Raw genomic sequence first — 16734 nt, 5'->3', positions numbered from 1 at the left:
GCAGGTGGTGGCATCTTGGCATAAAGTCAGCCCACGAGGGCGGCCCGGTCTTCAGCAGGACAATGGCCAGCGACTTGCATTCTGGAAACGTATTTTGCACCTCGGGTGTGCGACCGACAGATGGGCGCCGTGGTTTACTATTTGCATTGGGAAGGAGAGCGTTGTCCGCCGCAGCAGTGGAATCCTCGCGCGTTTCTCTGGCGCTAAGTTTAGCCGGGGAGAGCATAGATTTTGGCGGGGACACTTTCCAATTGGAGTAATAGCACTGTGCCGTGTCTAGATGGGCTATCTGGCGCGGTGTCATAAGTACTCCATAGGTGCAATTAGCGCGGCCAGCTTGAAAAGTAGTGGCGACAGTTTTTGGCGTCTCTACGTGGATTTGATGTTGAGGAGGGAGGAGAGATTGTCGAGGTATTCGGTAGATGTCCACCGTAGAGAACAGTCTGGGCAGTTCGGCAGAGGTACGCTGTATGCTCAGCAAATTGTCGGAGAGCAGATACAGATTCTTGGTGTTTTCGGCACGCCAGCCCTGATTCTCTGCACAGATCGCGGCGTGGGTACGCTTGTCGCGGCCTTTGCAGTTGCGCACCTACAGTCAGTGTGCACATCACTCATTGGGCAGTTAAGCGGTGAGCAAATCGTCAGCTCAGGCCTATTAGCAATCTTTCACTGAGGAATTATTAATCACTGCAGCGAGTCCATCTGACCTGCGCCCCTGTATTTCAAAGGATGCACATTGTATTGCCGTTCAGGTAGAGGTTTACAATCTCGGTCAGTACCTCATATATAGCCAGAAAGCGTTGTTGCTATTATGTGAAGGGAGGCATCGCTCTAGCTCCACCTCCTCCTTTTCCAACTATCAGCATCATCTGTCACCATGTATTTTGTTCCGCTTTTTTTTTTTGTTTTTTTTTTTTTTGTACACGAATTCTGGAAAAGCACTTTTTCGATTTGTAATGAACTAGGTCCGAAAAGAGCAATATTGTATTTCAGTGCCCTGTTCATCCTGACCATTTGAACTGTAATAAATTTTTGTGATCTTAGATACATAATAAGGATATAAAACTATACAAAGGGACGATTAAAAGTTTCTGTGTGAGGACATTGCTGCAGCGTACATGCAATGTAGTGCGAATCCGATGCGGGTATAAAGGGTGGTCGTAAACTGTTTGAATAGCCTGTAAGCTTGTTACAGGTGAGGTTGTGCGGGAAATAATTATTAAGAAGAAAATTCGATATGTTGCTCCGTTTTCGAGTTAATTAGCATTAAAGTTAGAAAATGAAGTCATTGCACACACGAATTCAAGGACTTGTACGCGTTAAAAGGCAGTAATGCACATACATCTGTGCGTCTGTGGGCTACCACTTGTTGAAATGCTCGTTACCAGTTAAAACGTGCCTTTTTCGTAAGTGTTAAATTTAAGCTATGCGAACAAATGTTACGTTTGTTCGGTCTGAAGAAATCAAACGATGCACACATTTGTGACGCTGTCCGTGGCAGGTAGCTTGAATTTGCACACGCAACTTCCTGAGGGGCTAACTTAAAACCTAAATAACTCAGAAACGGCGCAAGCCTAACGAGGTTTTTCCTTAATAATTGTTTCTCATGACAGCTTCCCCTGCAACTGCATTACAAGCTTTTCATGCTGTTTCTAACCACGCTGTATAAGCACTGACATGTAAGCAAGGAATTAGTGTGCCATTCTTGTCTTTCCGACGTGCATACGGTAAATGCAGAAACGTGAACTATGGCGACGTTATTATCAAATGCGTTGAAGCAGTACCTGAGTGCTGTTATTATTTTCTTGGCTGCTGAATGACGAACACAGGTGCACACCTATAGGAGAATGAAGAAGAACTTGTATGGACAACGTGTCTGTTGAAAACCGCCAGCCGCTGTGGCCGAGCGTTTCTAGGCGCTTCAGTCCGGACCGCGCTGTTCCTACGGTCGCAGGTTCGAATCCTGCCTCGGGCATGGATGTGTGTGATGTCCTTAGGTTAGTTAGGTTTAAGTAGTTATAAGTCTAGGGGACTGATGACCTCAGATGATAAGTCCCATAGTGCTCAGAGCCATTTGAACCATTTTTTTTATTTGTCGGAAACCACATTTATGGAAAACAGCGACAGGGGGTGTTCCTGCTTCATGACAATTCACGTCCCCATATCTCAAAAGCCGTAACGCAGAAGTTACGCCAACTCAACTGGGGGACACTCGATCACCCGCTCTAATGTAGTCCTGGCCTCTCGCCATCCTATTACCACGCCTTGAAGGGTCGAAGATTCCTGTCGGATGAGGATGTCGAACAGGCAGTTACGGACTTCTGCACGCAGCAGAACGCTATGTTTTACCAAATGGCTATCTTCATCCTGGTGCGACACTGGGATGACTGTTTCAATGCTAACGGCGATTTTGCCTGATTGGCACACCGATTCCGGACTGTACGGCCTTCGAACGGAAAGTTTTTGATCGCACCTTATATAAATACACTGCTCGCCTTTACAATTGCAGAATTATGAAGACGACATGAAACAAATGTCATACCGGTACGACATGCTTGGATATGTAAACGATTAGCATTTCAGCACACTCGTACATGCTATACGCAAGGAAAGATTACGCAGCGGGTTTCTCGTTCATTAACTTTAACTGTGTGGAGTCGCTCTAAGCACCGTGGTTACGCGTCATTGGCTATCCGTATCGTAACAGGAGATGAAACGTGGTGCTACCAGTACCAACTGGAGAGCAAGCGAAAAACAGTGGCACGGAATTCATCGTCCCATAGTCCCAAAAAAGGTCGGCTGACGAAATGCAAGATTAAGACGTTGTTGATCGTCTTTTTCGACAACGAAGGCTTGACCCGCCTTAAATTTCTAATCGAGAGAGGCGGGGAAGACGGACAGGATGCCACTGGGTGTCGATTGGTCTCCGGATTGTATCGGTAGCACCAAGTCTTCTCTATTGTGACGTTGCGGATATCCAAGAATGCGTGACCGCGGTACCTCGAGCAATTTTACAAGATGCGTTTCCTGGCACTATCCAGAAGGTCTAAAAGCGAATTCTGGAGTGTGTTGTAGCTTTGAAGGCCAGTAAAGCTATTTTGTTCTTAACTCTTGTCTCCTAATTTTTTTGAGGCCACTCATCAAACTTTTCAGACGCACCTTCTACTTCCGTGGTACTGCTCGTGGCATTGGTCAGGATCTCATCAAAGTCACGTGAACATGGAATCGATTGGTTCAGAAATGCAGTTCTCAGTTCCACGAAGGATCTCAATGGCCCCAAACGTTTAATCCCGAAGAGGACAAATTCATTGCTGGCTCGGCGATGTAGTTAGGTCAGGAAACGGACTTGTTTGCAATAAGACAGGATAACGAAGGACCACGTGTTATCCATTCACTCCTACGTATCTCGATACAGAATGTGTGCAACTGTCGCACAGGCCTGGTCTCACGCCCACGGCAAACATTTGATCCAGAGACTAGCACGCCACTATTCGCTAGCCACTGCTTGGTCGTTGCGTAGAAGGAGTATGAATTCATGGTGTTGCTATTTCGATGGCGAGGAGTGTAAATTCGAAAATTAATATTAACTTATTCATAGTGGACATGTAGAATTAAACGATATATAATATAATAAAACGTCCGACCCCGGAGACTCATTACGCTTTAACCGTATTGGGTAGTAGCCCCATCAAAGCATTGGACAATTTAAATAACAAGCATACCCTTATAAAGCGATCTTAAGGATAACAGTTCAGACGAAGGTCTCGAAAGGCTGAATAATTTCATGGGTAAGAAGGGTTTACCAAGGCCGCTGTATACCTGATCGGCAACAACGCGTCGTCTCAGCAGTGTCCTCTGGGAGCGGAGCGGCGAATTCCCACAGCGCCACAGGACCGCCCGCCGTCTGTCTCGGCGAACAATGTGTGCAGGAGTGGGAGGGAGGGGACCGCCAGAGACGCCGTTACCAGGCAACGTCGACGACCTCCTCCAACAGCTCCGGCGTCATCCTCACCAGGAAGCGCAGCCGCCTTTTGTTGCACCACATTTTTTTGTGCATCCATCTGATCTAAATGCAGTGCTAGTCGCCATTACAAATTCGACACGCTCTCTCTGCACTTCATGCCCCAACTGAACGACGTCTCGCGCAGATGTTTTGCGCCGGATTTACATACACTCCCCATCTGCAGCCGATCCGCGTTTTTTTCCGCTTGGTGGGGGCGTGGATTTTTATATTCATTTATTTATTTAATCTGACTTGCATAGGGAGAGCAGGGCCTCTCTTGCATTGGCCCAGGATTTCAGACATTCAGTACCTAATTTACAGCATAGTTTCCTAAGAAACAGCAATTTCAGTACGACAAATTTTATAAAATGATTTGAGTGTCTGAAGTGACAATGTGAGTAAATACACTACTGGCCATTAGAATTGCTACCCAAGAAGAAATGGAGAAGATAATATTCATTGGACAAATATATTATACATGAACTGACATGTGATTACATTTTCACGCAGTTTGGGTGCATAGATCCTGAGAAATCAGTACCCAGAACAACCACCTCTTGCCGTAATAACGGCTTTGATACGCCTGGGCATTGAGTCAAACAGAGCTTGGACGGTGTGTACAGGTAAAGCTGCCCATGCAGCTTCAACGCGATACCACAGTTCATCAAGAGTAGTGACTGGCGTATTGTGACGAGCCAGTTGCTCGGCCACCATTGACCAGACGTTTTCAATTGGTTAGAGATCTGGAGAATGTGCTGGCCAGGGCAGCAGTCGAACATTTTCTGTATCCAGAAAGGCCCGTACAGGAGCTGCAACATGCGGTCGTGCATTATCCTGCTGAAATGTAGGGCTTCGCAGGGATCGAATGAAGGGTAGAGCCAAGGGTCATAACACATCTGAAATGTAACGTCCACTGTTCAAAGTGCCGTCAATGCGAACAAGAGGTGACCGAGACGGGTAACCAATGGCACCCCATATCATCACGCCAGGTGATACGCCAGTATGGCGATGACGAATACACGCTTCCAATGTGCGTTCACCGCGATGTCGCCAAACACGGATGCGACCATCATGATGCTGTAAACAGAACCTGGATTCATCCGAAAAAATGACGTTTTGCCATTCATGCACCCAGGTTCGTCGTTGAGTACACCATCGCAGGCGTTCCTGTCTGTGATGCAGCGTCAAGGGTAACCGCATCCATGGTCTCCGAACTGATAGTCCATGCCGCTGCAAACGTCGTCGAACTGTTCGTGCAGATGGTTGTTATCTTGGAAACGTCCCCATCTGTTGACTGAGGGATCGAGACGTGGCTGCACGATCCGTTACAGCCATGCGGATGAGATGCCTGTCATCTCAACTGCTAGTGATACGAGGACGTTGGGATCCAGCATGGCGTTCCGTATTACCCTCCTGAACCCACCGATACCATATTCTGCTAAGAGTCATTGGATCTCGATCAACGCGAGCAGCAATGTCGCGATAGGATAAAACGCAATCGCTATAGGCTACAATCCGACCTTTATCAAAGACGGAAAAAGTGATGGTACGCATTTCTCCTCCTTACACGAGGCCTTACAACAACGTTTCACCAGGCAACGCCGGTCAACTGCTGTTTGTGTATGAGAAATTGGTTGGAAACTTTCCTTATGTCAACACGTCGTAGGTGTCGCCACAGGCGCCGACATTGTGTGGATGCTCTGAAAAGCTAATCATTTACATATCACCGCATCTTCTTCCTGGCGGTTAAATTTCGCGTCTTCAGCACGTCATCTTCGTGGTGTAGCAATTTTAATGGCCAGTAACGTAGTACTGACTATGAACTAATAAAGTTAATCCTGGCAGTACCTGTACTACTGCAATGCTGCCACTACTAATGATAATAGTAATAGTCATAATAATAAGATGAAGAACAAGAAGAGTAAGTAGAATGACAATAGTAGTGACAATAATAACAAAAATGATAGTGGCATGTATAAAAAGAATTTATCGGTGTACAAGATAAATGTTTTCTGATCTAGTGGATTATAGGAGAAAGGAAATTTAAGGAGACTGCACCAGCTAAGAATATCGTGAAAACAAGGAGATCTGGTTGGAAAGAAGGATGTACAAGTGTAACGAGTACTTTTTCCAAAGTCGGGTTCTTGCTATGAGATGGACTTCGAGAAAGTAGCTGAAAGATGGAATGGGACGGAAAGGATTTTGCTCTTATGACAACGGGTGTTTCTGCCATAAGAGCGTTAAGGATCAGCTTGTGTGTCTATAACTAAAAATTCTGAGACCCTGAATTCGATCCCTATATATCCTATTTCTCCCACTGGGATCTGCTGTGGCATCTACCAGCGCTTCATGTACACAGAATACGGAAGTTCTCCGTGGTTCCTGTTCCTCGTTGAATTTTAGTTCCCCTTGCACTCCACTCCACTCCTTATCCAGATCAGTTGACTATTAGGTCGGAAGATATCAAGGAGTATACCAACACCAACACAATCGTGCCAAGTGAAATACCTGTTGATTTTTTCGAACATTTCATTCTTATTTTAGAAAATGTCATAAAAAGAGTTAACGGTTCGTACAGATGTTATACACAACATTCATCTTAGTATAGAGGCACAACGGCCATAATTTTATTATTCTTTATCTACGGTAATGTCTATCCTAGTGTTGTGCAAACTCGTTTTCCCGTGGCTGAATATTTGACAGCTACTCTGCAGAAACTGGTATTGTGCTCTCGTGCTTAACGTTACTGGGTAAAACTGTGTAGGTCCTCTGTTGCTCTGCTGCATAGAACATCAGATTTTCTTGAGAATGGTAACAGGGGTCACTAAATGCTGAGAGGACAAGTGAGAAGCTTCTTGAACATTTCTGAATAAACAATCAGCTTTGTCAAGGTGAAAAGCTTCATATAAATCAGTAAAGCGAATGACATTATCACCCAATTTATCTGTTTACGTCGGCCTAGCTCATGATCTAGGTCGGTAAATTGGCATTATTTCACTATGAAAGAAAAGTAATAGCTGTGTGCAGAGTGTGCGACATTGCCATGGCTCTAACTCCTGCGCAATCTGGACACCCGCGCATCTGTACCGATGGGAAGGATAGGCAGCGTTCCACACGTGTACGTAGTGGTGCATCCGCATTGTTTTCATACTAACCCAGAACCCCAAAAGATGATGAGTGTGACACTCGTCGGAACGACGTAGTATGTCAGCGCTGCCACCAGACATGATTTCATGAACAGTAAATGGTGGTGACACCTTTCCCTTTTTTTAAAAAAAAAGGGGGGGGAGAGAGGGAGAGGGAGAGAGAAAGAGAGAGAGAGAGAGAGAGAGAGAGAGAGAGAGACAGAGCAATCGGTATCGACATGTCAGTCAGAACGGTTCAACTCCATCCTAGTCTTTCTTGTTCTAATGAAAGCTTCTCCTCCTTGACCAATGATCTCGAATCGATGGGACGTTAAACTATTACGTTTCTTCTTATAGAACTATTTTGATCTGCACTCTAGATCAATTTAGTCAGTAAATAAAGACTTCGTACACACGTTGTTCTATACATATACATTGCTTGAAATAGGCAGTACTGAAAACGAGTTAAAAATAAAACAGTGGACCCACACCTTCACAAAGCATTCAGTCGTTCATAAGACTACAAATATCGTCAAATAACTGTCAGAGGATTCTTTTTTGCTTTTACAAGCACAAAAATAAGATGTCCAGAAATAATTTGCTCGTGATTGCGATACATTTTTTTTTTCAGTAGTCCAGAATGTTCAAATGTGTGTGAATTCCTAAGGGACCAAACTGCTGCGGTCATCGGTCCCTAAACTTACACACTACTTAAACTAACTTATGCTAAGAAAAACACACACACCCATGCCCGAGGGTGGACTCGAACCTCCGGCGGGAGGGGCCGTGCAATCCTTGACATGGCGCCTCAAACCGCGCGGCCACTCCGCGCAGCTTTTCTCAGTAGTATATGGTTTCACGAAGGGTACAGAAATCAATTAAGATACATCAAAACAACGGTAGACTGCCACTCCCTGTTTCAGCATTGCTTTTATATGTATTACCCTATAAAAGACGACGCGTTTGAAACTTCTATGTAGTGTGAAATGCATCGAATTTTACAACTGGAGCTGAAATACAAGCTGCTAACTTTTTATAATTTAAGACTGCTATGGTGTTTATTTTTGCTCATAGACAATGTTACATCTCCTTAACTTATAAAAAGACTACGAAGAATTTTATCTACAACAATTAATTCTGTTACTCTAATTCTCCACAGATTAGAGAATAGTTCATTTCTACACGGAATTACAGACTGGGAAACTTGAGAACATTTATTAGTCATCTTTCATACTTTTCTGGACAAACTGCGAATTGATTTTAAAAACCCACTTGGTTACTCAGACATGCAACAAACTGCAGATTTTACGACGATGAAGACATTCACACAGTGGCTCTCGAAGGCTGTATGAAGAGAGAGCAGATATCTGTCGTCGAGGAACTGAACGATTTGTAGATTGATCCGACTTTTGATCACAGAGACTTGGTGACTATGTTGAAAAACAGTGTCGTGTATCTGGTTCGCTTCCAGGTGTACTGCAGCATGTAGTAAAAGTTACTTGGCCTGCCATAATAATGTGTAACTTACTTTTTGAAGTCTTCTCGTATTATTGGAAACAGCAGACTGCAGTGGCATCATCACTTGATGAGAACAGGTGAATGCAGAGCAGCAACAAAACACTTTCGGCACTGGGAAGCGACCAACAGCAGTCCAAGGGAGAGGTAGCCAGAGACAGTGAAAACAGTGGTGGAGAAAATGAGTTGTAACTAGGAAGATGTCACGGATCAGAAACTGTACTATGACAGGAAGAAATATCGATAGCCCGTGCATCACACCCGCGAAGCTGATGTGGGGAAACAATGTTAATTCAAGTAATAGCGACGACAGTGCAAAATCGTTTAACAGTTTATCTCCCTCGCATATGAAAACAGGCATGATCCTCCTTTACGAAATATTGGAATGATTGTAAGAATCATGCACTACAGGCTACCAATTGGTTTCCCTTGACAGCAAGGATGAGAAAGTATGTCCTACGTTAATTAATAGGTGGCATGCTGGGAAACACAACTGATTAATGATTAATTAAAAATGAAAAAATCAAAAATGAAAAACACTCGACAGATACGTACGATCTGGTATAATCCATCATTGTTCCAGTTCTTGGGACAGAAAAATAGTTATTCCTTCTACGACCTTGGAACTGAAGTATTATTTCAGTATATAGAATACAAAATTTTGTAAGGGTGAATTTTTGACAGGAATGAGAGAGGCTGCATGGAAGCAAACAATTCCAATTTATCTCATACTACACCGGTCCCTGAGCCTACACATTACTTAATTTCACTTAAACTAACTTACGCTAAGGACAATGCACACACCCATGCCCGAGGGAGGACTGGAGCCTCCTACGGGGGCAGCCGCGCGAACCGTGCAAGGCGCCATAGTCCGCTCGGCTACCCCGCGCGGCGGAAATATGAATAAAGCTCGTAAAAGTATTATGGGAAATCCGTTACGTGCTAGCGATGGAATTGTGGTGATCCAACAACTAATTGTTTAATTCTGTCCCGTCTTTGTTCACTATATCCATATTCAGCTCATATCTTTGTTTTCAATTTTAATTGCCTCGCGCTTGTTAAGCTCGTGTGTTGTTTCTTAAATTTTGCACATTTTTGTTTCTCCACTTCTTTTCTCGTTACAGACCTGCTAAGAACCACGTATGTCATTAAGCTATCTTTACGATTTATCCTATTACTCCTTCATCTACTCACTTTTTTCGTTCTTTTTCTGCTACACACCATTACATATTTATGTTCAATAATTTAATTCAATGACATTTCCTACCGGTAGTCCTTTTGCTCGAAATATTGGAATGACTGTAAAAATCATATCTACAACGGGAACCTACATATTCAGATGTGGATATCTTTACGTAGACTTAGCTTCACTTTGGTACAGAACCAGGTGTCTGGCGGGAGTGATAGGAAACGCGAGAGAGGTTTACACATCTGTCCACGGTTACTAGCAGGAAATGCTAAACCTGAGAAGAATATCTAACAACAGTGTATCATGTCCCTCGCATATGAAAACGTGCTGAATCCTCCCCTCCGCTATCTTTCGTCTGTATATTTTGTCGCCTCAAGGAAAAGGAACAACTTCTTGAAATAAGACAATCTTTGTTGCCAACTTTTTTTTCTATTTATTGACAACGACGCGTTTCGCCCTCGTGGGACATCTTCAGATTTACGTGACAAGTATCGCGATGAGCCAACTTCAGTCCTTTAACGCCGTATACCATATGTTGGCTGACGACATTACTTCATATTAACCTGAAGGTGCTTCACAAGGGCGAAGCGCCTCATTGCCAATAAATAGATAAAAAAATTGGCAACCAAGACTGTCTTATACCAAGAAATTCATAACCCGTTGCTGTATCAGGCGCCCAGTTTTACTTGAAAAGGAAGTAACCAAAATGTTACTATAGTCAGAGTGCAGTTGGCTAACGTTCATCGATAGGTGTTGCTTATTTTTCTAAATTTATTGCCACTGAAATTGTGGAGACCATGTTGGTACAGTCAGGAATATGTCACAGTGTCGACAGGCGAACGAACCTCGCCCTTTTCAATTTTGACACCATTCCACCATTTGATCGCAGAGTCACAAAGAAGAGTGTCTGCAGAAGAAGGGCGATCAGAATTAGAACGACCGCCACCCCCTTTGCACTGTCTTCTCAGGGCGAACTGAATGCAGATGAAGTCAGCCTATACTGTGCGCTCTTAATTGGTACCGTCCACAAAATAAGACCGTAAGTGTGCAAATAATGGTGTAATTACGCAGAAGAATCAACCTCTGTGTTAACTGCACGTGTGTAGAGAGATAGGGAAAGTTTGATGCAGAAAGTCATTTTGATACAATCTGCAGTGACACATACTGACATCCGCCTTACTTCAGACACTAGCTACAGGTACGATGATTTGTACTTTAAATAAAATACTGAGTACTTTTGAAAGTGGCTAGTAACTGTGATCCGTTTTCTGAATTCTATTCTTCTGCCGAATGCGAATTAATTTCTCCGTGCATCGGAACGTCTCAGTTCAAGAAAGAGAGAGAGAGTGAGGTTGTGAAGGAGCTGGATGTGGCGGAAGGGAGAAGGGCTAGTAATGGAAAGGGGTGGGGGGGGGGGAATCGAGAAGGTTGGTGGAAGGGGAAGAGGGAGGGATCCATAAGTAGCTACAGCTAGTGTTTATCATTTACTGTGAGTTGAACGGTCTTGAAACTTAGGTGTATCCTTCGTAAAAAATCTTTACCCTAAGGTTGGCAACAACTCTAGACTGAGTATTTTTAGCGTAGAGGTCACAGTGTAATTTGTTGTCAATGGGAATAGGGTTAGAGCTACGATCTTGAAAAGAAAAGTAAAATCAAGAATGTGTGTGCTTGTGTAACACAGTGAAAAACAAAAGGAGAGAAGGAGGAGAAGGGGTAGGAGGGGGGAAGAAGAAGAATAACTAAAACTAGAACTCACTTCAGATTTTGTTTTTTTCTCTTTTTTGGTCATGTCAGGGACTATTTTATGCTTGTAAAGTATCGGCACTAAGAAGAAGCAACTGGAAGTACTCCATGAAGTGGGAGACAAAATTTCTGTATCAAGAAACAGCAGGAAAAGTAGATAAAAAGTGCATTGGTTTGGAATGAATAAATAACATACTAACATAAAAACTTTGCTACGATTATGGAAAATGATTAGAGTACCAACAATTTAGATGAACAACCCATGAGAAGTTTATGTTGCCTGAAGTGATCTGTATTTCTTGTTATGGACTCTTGGTGATTTATACTCCAATACCTGAGTTGTTAGATCAGTGATGTAGGAACGCAGACATCTGGCCATCAGCTTCGACATGGCAATAATGCAAGATGAGTGCATTTCAAATAATTAAAGGGGAAATGCCCCCACCGATAGCTAGGTTATTACAGATGGAACACAAGCTAAAATTGGACTAGGATGGTAGTGCAAAACAGCGGTGTTCTTTTTAAAGAAGTCATTCCGGATTTGCCACATACAGTTTAAGGAAACCACGGTAAACCTAAATCTGGATGGATGGACGTGGATTCGATACCCGTTTCTCTGGAATGCGAGTCCAGGACTTTAAGCATTGTGTCACTTTTCTCTGGAAAGTAACGAAATGTGAATATACCAGTACATCACAGAAACTTTGCTGAAAGGCCATTTGTGGATACGCAGATATGTATGCTTACAATACGCGAGAATGTGCTATTAATCACGCTAGGAGCAACTGTCTAGGAAAAATCTGAAAGAATGTAGCAGATATGCGGGATTGATCACAGGCTGATGAGCCAGTCACCGCGGAACACCTTTGTTAATTCGAAGAAGAGCAGAAATTAAGATTGCACCGTATTTCAATCACACTGAGTTACCGTGGGAGGTGTCAACTGAGACCTAGCCGTGGATGCTTTCTTGGTCAGATCTTCCCGGACGCGGGAAGACACTAGGATTAACACCGTGGTCTAACGGCAGCGACGCTAACCATTTTTTATTCTCATTTTGTTCGTTGTCGTCATTTGGTCTGGACGGACGTCCCGTGACACCCCTTCAATTCATTGCTGAATACTGCACTCAGGTTTTTTCCCTCCTTTTTCTGCAAAGAACACCCCCAGCCCTCTGACCGCACGTACTGAACTACCGTTCCGGCACCATTACACCGCGAACTGCAGCTGAATTAGATAAAACGCTGTTTCATAGTCGTCATCGAGGAAGATGCGCTCATACAATAATGTTACTGTCGATATTCTAGTAAAAGTTTATTTTAACAGTTCAACTTCCGGTCAAGCACTACTCGATGACATATATAATCATTTTGCAGTATCAATGAATACAATTTTCTTTAGGGAATTAACAATAACATTCCGATACTGAAAATATAATATGATGAGGTAAAACGACGGTTACGATAAATATTTAGTTAGAATGATTCAGTCAGTAACAAATAATCACAATTAATAGAGTACATCTACATACAATGCATTTCAGACGGTCACACGTTGGTTTGGAGTGATAAAATGAAGTATGAATGATGGGAAAATCAGAAACTTTCAACGCAGACTTACTGCTGGTTGTTCTTTCCGCATGCCTTTCGCACTTGGAACAGGAAGAGAGACTAAATCACAGTGTTTTTAAAACACTGAAAGGTGATTTGAGAACTAAAGATGTAGTAAGGCTGCTTTTGTCGTAAGAAAAGAGAGCCTCTAGTGAATGTTTTTCTATTGCTATCAGTTTCTCTTTCTTTAAATCACTCTTTTCTCCCCCCCCCCCCCCTCTCTCGTACTCTCTCTCTCTCTCACGCGCGCACACACACACACACACACACACACACACACACACACACACACAGATACAAACAAACGTATAAGCACATTTATGCACTTTAATACTCGAAGGCAAGGTACAGCAGATGTAAATTTAGGAAGAGGGAACTGGTGAAGGCAGCAAAGAGGAGAGAAGTTTGATGTGAAGAGAGATTGCCAGAAGATAAAACATTAAGAAGTTTGGTCTCATCCGCTGTTAGAAATTACATGTGAAATTGTTCTGCAGACGTAAACAGTGACTGAGCGGGAGATACAGTGCTGTGTTTGAGATTACTCGTATTCAAATGGAGCAGTGTTAAAATACCTGTGGAGATACTGAAATATAGCTTTTCGAGGTTTCCCTAACTTAGTTCAAAGGAATACCCGGAAGCACGATATATTCCCTGCCACTTGAGGTTGGTATCCACGACATCTATCAAGCTCTCTATCTCGTACTCTTTCTTTTTATATTTACGTCTTTGACAATCGGCACTGGCCAATTTGCGTACACTATTTTTTATGGTTTATTTGGTTATTTTACGGCAGTAAGAGAAGTTAAGGAACGGAAATCACAGCAATTAGAAGATAGTCTCTCAGAGACAACGAAATTGTCGATACGCTTCATATAAAGTATTCTCCAGAAGCAAAGTGGTATACTGCTCACTGTTTCAGATTCTGTGCGGAAAACACTTTGACACGGGTCGTCTGAAACTTTGGAAGGGTATAACACCACGACGGGAAATGTAAACACGCAATGAGTTTAAGAGGAGGCACAAGTTTCACAATTTCGACGGACACTGGAATCACGAGCATAGTGAGCCCACGACGAGGTGACGGCACGCGTCGCGACGTACCTTGTGAATAGGGTCACATGTCCTGCGACGCCGGAGGGGCGTCGAACGGTGGCGGAGCAGCGCGCGCCAGGCGAGCGGTCGGTCGTGAAGACGCCACTCGGCGGTTGCCGTGGAGAAGGACGCGCAGCGACTGGACGCGACGCCGGCTCCCACAGTGGGAAAGGGCGGCCGGCGCGCGCGCGCTCTGGCGGCCGGGGGCCGAAGCTGCAGCGCGTGCCTGGGTGTCGGCGGCCGTATGCCAACAGCCCGCGGCGGCGCGCCGCCGGCCGTGTCAAAACCCTCCGCCGGCGCGGCGAGTCTCATCTCTCCTGATCGCTACTTCTTTTTTACTGTTTCCTTTCGCTGCGGACGTGCAGAAGGTAGTTAATGCCCACGGTAGTCCACTCTTTCCTAGAATTGTAGAACTACCGTAGGCCACCGGAGCCTACTGTAAGTAAGCGTAGACTATGGTCGTTTTCCCAGTAGCAGTGGTCAGCTAAAGCAACACCGACTCAAAGGAAAGCCTCGGAGCTTGTTGGTGACGTCACTTCAGCTAGGCACGGCGAACGCCAGGTCTGTTGCAGGCAGAAACGCCTGGGCGTGCTCATCACTATAAATCTCTTCTTTTTGGACAAAATGTTTGGTATCGTTTTGGATTTTGCAGTTTTATTTAGATGAAAGATTTTCTTACTATCGTAAAGCTACAAATGAAGATCATAGTTCTGTATTACTGAATCCTGTCGAAACAAACGTAGGTCAATATGAGAAGATGCTTTGCCCCATTGCAAGCTTCGGAAATTTTACATTCAAGTAACTATATTTACTTGATCCATTTTGCTATCGAAACTTACCCCAACCCCCTTACAATTAACTCTTTTTTTTTTTTTCTTTTTTGACGTCGTCACTGGAAATGTGAACTAATTTACATGTGTAAATGTCCAACTTGCCAGTCATTAGATTATAGTCGTTTTCAACGAAAGGAATTCTAAACAGGAAACAAAATAGCTTCATACATCAAAAATACTGCTGATCTTAAACTTTTTTAAACATGCGCATTAGAAAAGATAAATATTCCCCTCTTGCAACTGAAAGGAGAATCTTTATAAAATAAAAAAAAATTATTTGATAAAACAAGTATCTCTCTTTTGCTTCTTCTTCTGTCTCCCACTCCCTCCCCCAACGTGTACAATCGCAAGATATTTCATTAACGTTCAGTGCTCCTCACCCCATAGTCAACCAAGATACCTAAAGAAGAGCACCAATATGTTAACAGTTTCTTGTAAAAGCAACCCAGTACAAACGTAACTTCCTCAGATTTACAAATAAGGTATGTCAATCCTTAAAACAGGTGAAAATTTAAGTTCAGGAGTACACTATTTGTTAAGAACTGTAATGAATTGCACGATTAATTGATTGCAGAAATCTCTCAGAACAATGTGTGTTGGTCAACTACCGACAATAGCTTCACATTTTCCTGTGTCAGAGAGGGAGACACCACCATTATGAGTATGCCTGTAACAGACCTGGCGTTCGCCGTGCCTAGCTGACGTGACGACACGAAGAAGCGTTGAGGCCTTCCTTTGAGTCGGTGTTGGCTAAAGTCGCACCCTCGTTACCTGTACGTTGTATACCTATCGGGCGTTACCTCATTACGAACGCTTTCTTCACGTATGGGATCACTCTCTTACTAGTGTCCCCAAAAAACAGCAAACGGTGAATTCCATCGCTTCTTCAGCTCTCTCTGCTTGTGACAGGGTAAGGCAAAATTTTCACAATTTTATTTATTGCACTTGGGGCGGTCTTGTAAGGGATACATGTCCGTAAGTTCGAGGGTTCAGTTCTTTATTCTTATTGTCTCATTTCTAATGTCCTCTTCAACAAATGTCTTGGATAATCTGTTTTGTCTCACTTCTGATGTCCTATTCAACTAATGCCTTGGGGAACCTGTACCAATGCCAAGTTTCTGCACTGGTGGTACCACGTCTCGAATATGACTACGACATGTCTGAGATGGCCTAATTTCTCATGAATTTTTGTACACCTGAGTTGGATCATTTCTACACTAGGTTCTATATTGAGCTCCTGATGCTGTCTCTGGATGCGCGTGTATCGTGAAGCTCTAAGAATCCACGGAAGGATTTTGTGTTGTAATATCTGGATGTGCAGTATTTGGACCTTGATAGCAAGACCGCAAGACGTGCCCCCATAAACGATTTTTGATAGCACAGTTACTTTGCAGAGTCTAAATTTTGTTGAGATGTTGAGTTCTCTACCGCAGAATAGTGGCATCGGTTCCCTCGCCATGACAGAGGCTTTAAGCTTTAGGTCTTCCACGCGTCTACGAAAAACTCCCTGATGGTCGAGCTCCGTGGTACGTCTTGCCCTTGGTGGTTCAAATGGCTCTGAGCACTATGTGACTTAACTTCTGAGGTCATCAGTCCCCTAGAACTTAGAACTACTTAAACCTACTTA

The 16734-nt window shown here is 43.6% G+C and overlaps 1 protein-coding gene across 1 annotated transcript in view; it reads right to left on the bottom strand.

Annotated features, from left to right (window-relative positions):
• LOC126159174 (uncharacterized) overlaps nt 1-14399 on the bottom strand; it is a 520900-nt gene extending 506501 nt beyond the window's left edge. The window contains exon 1 of the mRNA XM_049916497.1: nt 14284-14399. The gene's annotated coding sequence lies outside the window, so the exon portion shown is untranslated. The remainder of the gene's footprint in view (nt 1-14283) is intronic.
• Nucleotides 14400-16734: the final 2335 nt, after the last annotated feature.

This window comes from Schistocerca cancellata, chromosome 2 (assembly GCF_023864275.1).
Source record: "Schistocerca cancellata isolate TAMUIC-IGC-003103 chromosome 2, iqSchCanc2.1, whole genome shotgun sequence".
In the NCBI taxonomy this organism is placed as follows: domain Eukaryota; kingdom Metazoa; phylum Arthropoda; class Insecta; order Orthoptera; family Acrididae; genus Schistocerca; species Schistocerca cancellata.
This window is presented reverse-complemented; position numbering and strand designations above follow the sequence as displayed.